This window comes from Salvelinus sp. IW2-2015, linkage group LG4p, assembly GCF_002910315.2.
Source record: "Salvelinus sp. IW2-2015 linkage group LG4p, ASM291031v2, whole genome shotgun sequence".
NCBI lineage: Eukaryota > Metazoa > Chordata > Actinopteri > Salmoniformes > Salmonidae > Salvelinus > Salvelinus sp. IW2-2015.
This window is the reverse complement of record NC_036841.1, coordinates 12058237-12068723: the sequence shown is the minus strand read 5'-3', so window position 1 is coordinate 12068723 and position 10487 is coordinate 12058237. Positions and strand designations below refer to the sequence as shown.

General features: G+C 42.1%; 1 long non-coding RNA gene across 1 annotated transcript in view; it reads left to right on the top strand.

Moving 5' to 3' along the window:
* LOC111957684 (uncharacterized) overlaps window positions 1–7188 on the top strand; it is a 32192-nt gene extending 25004 nt beyond the window's left edge. The window contains exon 3 of the long non-coding RNA XR_002876432.2: window positions 4673–7188. This is a non-coding gene — a long non-coding RNA (uncharacterized lncRNA). The remainder of the gene's footprint in view (window positions 1–4672) is intronic.
* Window positions 7189–10487: the final 3299 nt, after the last annotated feature.

The window sequence follows — 10487 nt, the reverse complement described above, 5'->3', positions numbered from 1 at the left end:
CTAACTCTTTTAAGGGGGGGGGTTAGAAGGATTACTTTATCCTATCCTAGGTATTCCTTAAAGAGGTGGGGTTTCAGGTGTCTCCGGAAGGTGGTGATTGACTCCGCTGACCTGGCGTCGTGAGGGAGTTTGTTCCACCATTGGGTGCCAGAGCAGCGAACAGTTTTGACTGGGCTGAGCGGGAACTGTACTTCCTCAGAGGTAGGGAGGCGAGCAGGCCAGAGGTGGATGAACGTAGTGCCCTTTGTTTGGGTGTAGGGCCTGATCAGAGCCTGAAGGTACGGAGGTGCCGTTCCCCTCACAGCTCCGTGGGCAAGCACCATGGTCTTGTAGCGGATGCGAGCTTCAACTGGAAGCCAGTGGAGAGAGCGGAGGAGCGGGGTGACGTGAGAGAACTTGGGAAAGTTGAACACCAGACGGGGCTGCGGCGTTCTGGATGAGTTGTAGGGGTTTAATGGCACAGGCAGGGAGCCCAGCCAACAGCGAGTTGCAGTAATCCAGACGGGAGATGCAAGTGCCTGGATTAGGACCTGCGCCGCTTCTGCGTGAGGCAGGGTCGTACTCTGCGAATGTTGTAGAGCATGAACCTACAGGAACGGGTCACCGCCTTGATGTTAGTTGAGAACGACAGGGTGTTGTCCAGGATCACGCCAAGGTTCTTAGCACTCTGGGAGAGGACACAATGGAGTTGTCAACGTGATGGCGAGATCATGGAACGGGCAGTCCTTCCCCGGGAGGAAGAGCAGCTCCGTCTTGCCGAGGTTCAGCTTGAGGTGGTGATCCGTCATCCACACTGATATGTCTGCCGACATGCAGAGATGCGATTCACCACCTGGTTATCAGAGGGGGAAGGAGAAGATTAATTGTGTGTCGTCTGCATAGCAATGATAGGAGAGACCATGTGAGGATATGACAGAGCCAAGTGACTTGGTGTATAGCGAGAATAGGAGAGGGCCTAGAACAGAGCCCTGGGGACACCAGTGGTGAGAGCACGTGGTGCGGAGACAGCAGGAATGTCCCTAGCAACTGCCTAGCAACAGATAAACAACTTAGCTAGCTAAGAAAACGGTATAATTTTATGAAAAATTGTTACTTTTTCAAAAGCCTTTCTTCTTTGTTWGCTGCTTGTTTGGTCTCCTATTCAGTTTGCAGTTTTCTTTTGATTTTTTTTCGATGTACTTTACTCAAAAAAAAACATTTAAATTTCAATATTTGTAGGAGCTCATCTTTTCAGCTGCTGCTGCTTAATTTGGAACTCCGGAACATTTCTCACACGACTGCCAGGATGTGTTCTTTTTACCTCCTGAAGGAGTCTGTTCTTGTATCACCACGAGAGAGGATAACAAGTCTATTCAGTGGTTCCATTAAGAGGGTGGTTTGTGTATSGAGGATGAGTGATGCTCCGATTGTGCTGGCTGCCTGGATGCAGCTGTGTACTGAGCGGTGGGCCTGTTTGTATATCTCCCTCACTGCAGACTTTTATTGGCAATGCACATGCTCTAATTATCCCTCTGCTGGCTGTTTGCAGTTATTTACTGTGTGTACCCAAAAGCCACAGAATTTACACCACTTTATATAAGGGGTGGGTCTAATCCTGAATGCTGATTGGTTAAAACCGCATTCCAGCCGGTGTCTATTCCACAGGTTACCACCGGCTAAATCTATGACTTTAAAATGCCTATTTACTCTGTTCCAACTGACTGCGCAATCCACTGTCTCATCAGCCTTTCAGGGAATTTATAAACTTGATCTCCATTATAAAAGCATCTAGACATTATCTCACATTTCCTTTAGACTAATATTTCGTTTTCAACAGCAGAGATTTGTATAAACCTTTTTGTCTGTCTCTACAACATTTGCAACATTGTTTCAATATTCAAATTTGTCCCATAGTAATGAACGTGTCGGGACAAGACAGACCAGCAGGCAGCATTTCTTAGCCAGTCAAAATCATGAATCAGCTGGCATCATTATTATGGATATATACAAATATATGTAAATTGAAAAAAGGTAAAATGAAACGAAATGCAGCTAGTTTGCAGTCTTTCCAGCTTCAGTTTCAATTGATTTTGTTAGCTGTGTTGTTGGCTAGCTCCTCTGAACATCAGTATCCTGACTAGTAAGCACATTTTCAATGCCAGGCGAAATTGCGCCTCATTAGCTCATTGTTATGGATGTATCCAAATAAATTCACTAGAAAACAGCTTAAACAAATGTAAATGCAGCTACTATGCTGACATTCTTGCTGCACTTTTTGATGTGACCGTAAGTTAGCTGTAGTTGGCTAGCTAGCAAGCAAGGGATAATAACATTTCCAGCCAGTATGGCAATGGAACATTTAGAACAAATGACTGGGTCACGGCCATAGATACAAAACAAAAAGACCGAACGACTGGGTCGCGTCTCTAGCAACCGAACGGATAGAACGAATGATTCTAGCAACCCTAGATTTGTGTCGGGACTACAGTTGAAGTCGGATGTTTACATACACCTTAGCCAAATACATTTAAACTCAGTTTTTCACAATTCCTGACATTTAATCCTAGTAAAAAAAATCCCTGTTTTAGGTCGAGGTATAGGATCACCACTTTATTTTAAGAATGTGAAATGTCAGAATAAATATAATAGAGAATGATTTATTTCAGTTTTATTTCTTTCATCACATTCCCAGTGGGTCAGAAGTTTACATACACTCAATTAGTATTTGGTAGCATTGCCTTTAAATTGTTTAACTTGAGTCAAACGTTTTGGTAGCCATCCACAAGCTTCCCACAAATAGTTGGGTGAATTTTGGCCCATTCCTCCTGACAGAGCTGGTGTAACTGAGTCAGGTTTGTAGGCCTCTTTACTCACACACGCTTTTTCAGTTCTGCCCACAAATGTTCGATAGGATTGAGGTCAGGGCTTTTTGATGGCCACTCCAATACCTTGACTTTGATGTCCTTAAGCCATTTTGCCACAACTTTGGAAGTATGCTTGGGGTCATTGTCCATTTGGAGACCCATTTGCGACCAAGCTTTAACTTCCTGACTGATGTTTGAGATGTTGCTTCAATATATCACATAATTTTCCTGCCTCATGATGCCATCTATTTTGTGAAGTGCATCAGTCCCTCCTGCAGCAAAGCACCCACAACAATGATGCTGCCACCCCCGTGCTTCACGGTTGGGATGGTGTTCTTCAGCTGCAAGCATCTCCCTTTTTCCTCCAAACATAACGATTCATTAGGCCAAACAGTTCTATTTTTGTTTCATCAGGCCAGAGGACATTTCTAAAAAAGTACGATCTTTGTCCCCATGTGCAGTTGCAAACCGTAGTCTGGCTTCTTTATGGGGGTTTTGGAGCAGTGGCTTCTTTCTTGCTGAGCGGCCTTTCAGGTTATGTCGAATAAGACTTGTTTTACTGTGGATATAATACTTTTGTACCTGTTCCTCCAGCATCTTCACAAGGTCCTTTGCTGTTGTTCTGGATTGATTTGCACTCTTTCGCACCAAAGTACGTTCATCCTCTAGGAACAGAACGCGTCTCCCTCCTGAGCGGTATGACGGCTGCGTGGTCCTATGGGTTTTATACTTGCATACTATTGTTTATACAGATTAACGTGGTTACCTCCAGGCGTTTGGAAATTGCTCCCAAGGATGAACCAGACTTGTGGAGGTCTACAATTGTTTTCTGAGGTCTTGGCTGATTTCTTTTGATATTTCCCATGATGTCAAGCAAAAGGCCCTGAGTTTGAAGATAGGCCTTGAAATACATCCACAGGTACACCTCCAATTGACTCAATGATGTCAATAGCCTATCAGAAGCTTCTAAGCCATGACAATCATTTTTGTTTAAAGCACAGTCAACTTAGTGTATGTAAACTTCTGACCCACTGGAATTGTGATACAGTGAAATAATCTGCTGTAAACAATTGTTTGGAAAAATTACTTGTGTCATGCACAAAGTTAGATGTGCTAAACCGACTTCCGAAACACAAGTTGTTTAACAAGAAATTTGTGAAGTTATAAAACAAGTGTATGTAAGCTTCCAACTTCAACTGTATATCTTGTGGAATGATGAAATATAGTATGATTAAATTCAGCCAAAATAATTTTTGAATATGTTTGGTAACCCGTTGTGTAAAGTGATAATGCCCTCGAAGCCAGCGTTTGGAGGATATTGGATGGCACGGTTTGGACGTTTGTCTCGGTCCTAACAACACCCGTGCCAATACTGTATATGCTCCAAACACCGGCTTCGAGGGCATTATCACTAATTGACTGCTTAACGAAAGCCTGCCGTCACAGGATACTTGATTTAGTTGTTTGGGAGAGGAGGCAGGTTCAGTGAAGGAACCAATTCCACTTCCCCACTTGGTTAGGTTAACATACATTTATTGGACTGTGGTCTCTGCTGTATTTTTGTGATTATTACTATGTCCCTACCTTTTGGCTGAACCCCATTGCTTGTACATGTTTAGTATAGGGTGTCAGTAGGTACACTATAACTGTACTGTCATGTAAGTTTAGTATAGGGTGTCAGTAAGGTACACTATATACTGTACTGTATATAAAGTTTATTATAGGGTGTCAGTAGGTACACTATATAACTGTACTGTATATAAGTTTAGTATAGGATAGGTTGTCATGTATGTTCACTATATAACTGTAGCAATGTTTTTTCCTTTCAGGACACTGCGGCACTCTCTTGGATTGGCTGGATCAGCAGTAGGGGACACAGAGACCACAGGAAGTAGAAGTGGGCTCCGAAACCAGACTTTATCTAACATTTCTTTATCCAATAAACTCCCCCGTTCATTCCATGCCTCTCCTTGTGCTGCGACCACAAACAAATCGGTTTCGTAAACCCTGTTGCATTTTGAGTTAATCTTAGTCTGTTATTGATGCTAATCATTTCAATCTGTTCAAAATTATGCTGAACAGAAAGGTTCAGGTTTATTTAAAAAGTGTTTTAGGTGTCAATATGCCAAAATGCAATAGAAATATTTGAGAAAAATTGCACCGGAGTGATGCTTTGTATGATGGAATGTGGCCCAGTGTCAGACGAGAGGACGACTCACTCAGTGAGATCAAATACTGTATATTGTACTGTATCTTGAGGAATATGACAATATCCTGTGGCTTTAGAGGGCAAGAGATGTTTTTGTGGAGCATTATCTTCGGAGGGGAAAATGAATGTTCTGGCGGAATAACTCATTTTGGCGTTGATGATGATATTATTTGCTCTTCCAGATCACTGTCTTTCATATCAAATCACAAGTGAACACAAATGTTTTTGTTTGTTTGTTTTTTGGTGCCTTTTCTTCCTGCCGCCAAGCCAACCCAGACAAAGCCACTGGTCCAATCACTTTGTGAAGCACCAACCGTGCTCAATGATCCATGCTGCCAGTCTGTTGATGAGGGCTGGACTAGATTAATTGACTATCTGTCCATTTCAAGGGAAACCTATCCCTTCCCATCAATATCAGCATTTAGAACAGTTAGTGAAAACAAAGCTGAAGCTCTTTTCTCAGATATCGGGTCAATGCCCTTCATTACGCAAGTGTACACTTACCCTAACCCTAACCAAGTGCATTCGGAAAGGATTCAGACCCCTTGACTTTTTCCACATTTTGTTACGTTACAGCTTTATTATAAAATGTATTACATTTTTGTTTTTCCTTCAGCCTACACAAAATACCCTATAATGACAAAGCAAAAACAGGTTTTTAGAATAATGTAAAAATGGAAATATCACATTTCTATAAGTATTCATACCCTTTACTCAGTACTTTTTTGAAGCACCTTTGGCAGTGATTACAGACCAAAAAGGTGCTTCAACAAAGTCTCCCTGACCAAAGTACCTTCTCCCCTGATTGCTCAGTTTGGCCCCGCGGCCAGCTCTAGGAAGTGTGTTGGTGGTTCCAAACTTCTTCCATTTAAGAATGATGGTGGCCACTGTGTTCTTGGAGACCTTCAATTGCATATAGTTTTTGGTACTCTTCCCCAGATCTGTGCCCTCGACACAATCCTGTCTCTGAGCTCTACGGACAATTCCTTCGACCTCATGGCTTGGTTTTTGCTCTGACATGCATTGTCAACTGTGGGACCTTATATAGACAGGTGTGTGCCTTTCCAAATCATTTCCAATCAATTGAATTTACCACAGGTGGACTCCAATCAAGTTGTATAAACATCTCAAGGATGATCAATGGAAACAGGATGCACCTGAGCTCAATTTCGAGTCTCATAGCAAAGGGTCTGAATACCTATGTAAATAAGGTATTTCCGTTTTTAAATTTTTCATAAATTAGCAAACATTTCTAATAACCTGTTTTTGCTTTGTCATTATGGGGTATTGTGTGTAGATTGATGAGGAACAAAATGTATTTAATACATTTTAGAATAAGGCTGTAATGTAACAAAATGTGGAAAAGGGAAGGGGTCTGAATACTTTCTGAATGCTCTGTACTACACTGAGTGTACAAAACATTAGGAACACCTTCCAAATATTGGGACAATTCGTCGGGACATGGACTCTACAAGGTGTCAAGCGTTCAACAGGGATGCTGGCCAATGTTGACTCCAATGCTTCCCACAGTTGTGTCAAGTTGGCTGAATGTCCTTGGGTGGTGCGCTATTCTTGATATACACTGGAAACTGTTTAGCATGAAAAACCGAGTAAGTAACATCAATAAGGGATCATAGCTTACACCTGGATTCACCTGATCAGTCTATGTCAAGGAAAGAGCAGGTGTTCCTAATGTTTTGTACACTCAGTGTACAAATTACAGTATGAGCCTGTCTTGACTGCAGCTGTACAGAAGACCCCCAACCTTACTAATGACAATATGCCCCGATGCATACACTCTATTGATGCAAGTCCACTGCCTTGGGTGTGATGAAAGTGCTTTGCAAATTAAATGAATTATTATTACTCACAGTTCTTTCCCTCCTCCTCATGCTCTTTTCCCACATGGCCATGCCACACTTCTCAGATGGCTGGTCAGAGAGACTATGCTTGCCATTGCTGGAGAGGGGCCAAAGGGACCCCTGAAGGACTCCCACCTGCAGGAAAAGTGCTCTAAACAGGCAAAAATAAATCTCAGCCTCATGTCAAAATGTGTAATAGCAAAATGTTCTCTCACTCATGGCAGGGTGTGTAGAATAGCAGGATATTGACAATAAAACTGCACATTTCTTTCTTTGGCCCATGGCAAAATGTGTAGAACTGCAGGAATTTTGCTGTTTTCTTTTGGGGTTGCCCCCCCCACACACAAAACTGTGCTACACCACTGGTGTGTGTGTGTGTGTGTGTGTGTGTGTGTGTGTGTGTGTGTGTGTGTGTGTGTGTGTGTGTGTGTGTGTGTGTGTGTGTGTGGTGTGTGTGTGTGTGTGTGCATAAGTGTGTGTCTGTGGGTGTGCATAAGTGTGTGTCTGTGGTGTGTGTATGGCATGTGAAAGGAACTGTAGCGAAGACCCACAGCTTAGAATGGAAATCCATTATTATGTGTGTTCAGGATACAGTATTATCTCACATTCACAGATACAGCGATAATGACACAATTGCTCTTTCTTTCATCACGTCATTAGCTACACTGGAGTGTTTGACAGGACCCCAGGCCTAACAACAATCCAGTGAAGAAGTGTGAACGTGAATAAGAATATGAAGTCAATGGAAGAGACCAGCTTCACCCACAGTGTTTACATGCTGGCTTTGTTCCAGCACTCCAGGGCCACTACTATGACTCTTTGCATTTGGCGTGGATGCCCCACTGTGCTGCTCCCGGAACACCGGACTGTCTACATTTAACATCCAGGAGCTTAACAGGGTTGCTGAAATGCCTCTGAGCACTGCTGCTCAACTCCACTCCAAAGCACCAACACCAGCCTGGTCTCATAGGCTGGACGTAACATAGTAAATGTAAATCCGGGACACTCAAATTAGTATGATATGTTACGTTTGGTATGGTTACATGAGACAGAAGGTTACTTAAGGCAAAAACAAAAGTTGTGGGGTTGGTTGTGTATAATGCAAATACCTAGCAACCCATAGGTTGCGTGTTCGAATCTCATCACGGATTACTTTAATATTTCAGCTAATTAATAACTTTGCAACTACTTAGCATGTTCGCTAACCCTTCCCCTAACCTTAACCCTTTAACCTAATGTTTAACCTTAACGTCTATTTATTTTATTTATTTAACCTTTATTTAACTAGGCAAGTCAGTTAAGAACAAATTCTTATTTACAATGATGGCCTACACCGGCCAAACCCAGACAACGCTGGGCCAATTGTGCGCGGCCCTATGGGACTCCCAATCATGGCTGGTTGTGATACAACCTGGAAAACCCCTAGCCTAGTTTCAAGTTTTAATGTCACAGTGAAATGCCTTACTTGCAAGCCCTAACCCTAATAATGCAGTAATCAATAACGTAACAATGTAACACTAAAAATAACAAGGTAGAACAAAAACACAAGCTGTAAGAATAAGAAGAACACAAAGTAAGTAAACATACTATATACAGGGTCAGTTCCAGTACCTTATTTACAATGTGCAGTGATACTGGATCGATAGAGGTAGATACAGTTGAAGTCGGAAGTTTACATACACTTAGGTTGGAGTCATTAAAACTTGTATTTCAACCACTCCACCAATGTCTTGGTAACAAACTATAGTTTTGGCAAGTCGGTTAGGACATCTACTTTGTGCATGACACAAGTCATTTTTCCAACAATTGTTTACAGACAGATTATTTCACTTATCACAATTCCAGTGGGTCAGAAGTTTACATAAACTAAGTTGACTGTGCCTTTAAACAGCTTGGAAAATGGCTTTAGAAGCTTCTGATAGGCTAATTGACACAATTTGAGTCAATTGGAGGTGTACCTGTGGATGTATTTCAAGGCCTACCTTCAAACTCAGTGCCTCTTTGCTTGACATCATGGGAAAATCAAAAGAAATCAGCCAAGACCGCAGAAAAAAAATTGTAGAACTCCACAAGTCTGGTTCATCCTTGGGAGCAATTTCCAAATGCCTGGAGGTACCACGTTCATCTGTACAAACAATAGCACGCAAGTATAAACACCATAGGACCATGCAGCCGTCATACCGCTCAGGAGGGAGACGCGTTCGGTCTCCTAGAGATGAATGTACTTTGGTGCAAAAAGTGCAAATCAATCCCAGAACAACAGCAAAGGACCTTGTGAAGATGCTGGAGGAAACAAGTACAAAAGTATCTATATCCACAGTAAAATGTGTCCTATATCGACATAACCTGAAAGGCCGCTCAGCAAAGAAGAAGCCACTGCTCCAAAACCGCCATAAAAAAGCCAGACTACGGTTTGCAACTGCACATGGGGACAAAGATCGTACTTTTTGTAGAAATGTCCTCTGGTCTGATGAAACAAAAACAGAACTGTTTGGCCATAATGACCATCGTTATGTTTGGAGGAAATAAGGAGATGCTTGCAAGCCGAAGAACACCATCCCAACCGTGAAGCACGGGGATGGCAACATCATGTTGTTGGGGTGCTTTGCTGCAGGAGGGACTGATGCACTTCACAAAATAGATGGCATCATGAGGCAGGAAAATTATGTGGATATATTGAAACAACATCTCAAGAGGTCAGTCAGGAAGTTAAAGCTTGGTCGCAAATGGGTCTTCCAAATGGACATTGACCCCAAGCATACTTCCAAAGTTGTGGCAAAATGGCTTAAGGACAACAAAGTCAAGGTATTGGAGTGGCTATCACAAAGCCCTGACATCAATCCTATAGAAAATGTGTGGGCAGAACTGAAAAAGCGTTTGCGAGCAAGGAGGCCTACAAACCTGACTCAGTTACACCAGCTCTGTCAGGAGGAATGGGCCACAATTCACCCAACTTATTGTGGGAAGCTCATGGAAGGCTACCTGAAACGTTTGACCCAAGTTAAACAATTTAAAGGCAATGCTACCAAATACTAATTGAGTGTATGTAAACTTCTGACCACTGGGAATGTGATGAAAGAAATAAAAGCTGAAATAAATCATTCTCTCTACTATTATTCTGACATTTCACATTCTTAAAATAAAGTGGTGATCCTAACTGACCTAAGACAGGGAATTTTTACTCTGATTAAATGTCAGGAATTGTGAAAAACTGAGTTTAAATGTATTTGGCTAAGGTGTATGTAAACTTCTGACTTCAACTGTATGTATAGGGGTAAGGGGACAAGGCACCAGTATATATGATAAACAGAGTAGCAGCAGCAGCATATATAAGGATTGTATGTGAGTGGTTGTGTGTAGAGTCAGTATAAATGTATGTGCATATTATGTGTGTGTGAGCAAATGATAGAGTGAATGTTTATGTGTGTTGGGGTATCAGTGTGCATAGTGTGTAGGGCCCTTTGTGCATAGATTAAAATACAAAGGTCAACTCAATCCATGTAGCCATTTTGTTAGCTATTTAGTTAGCTAGTTAGCAGTCTTGTGGCAATGTGATAGAAGCTTTTCAGAAGC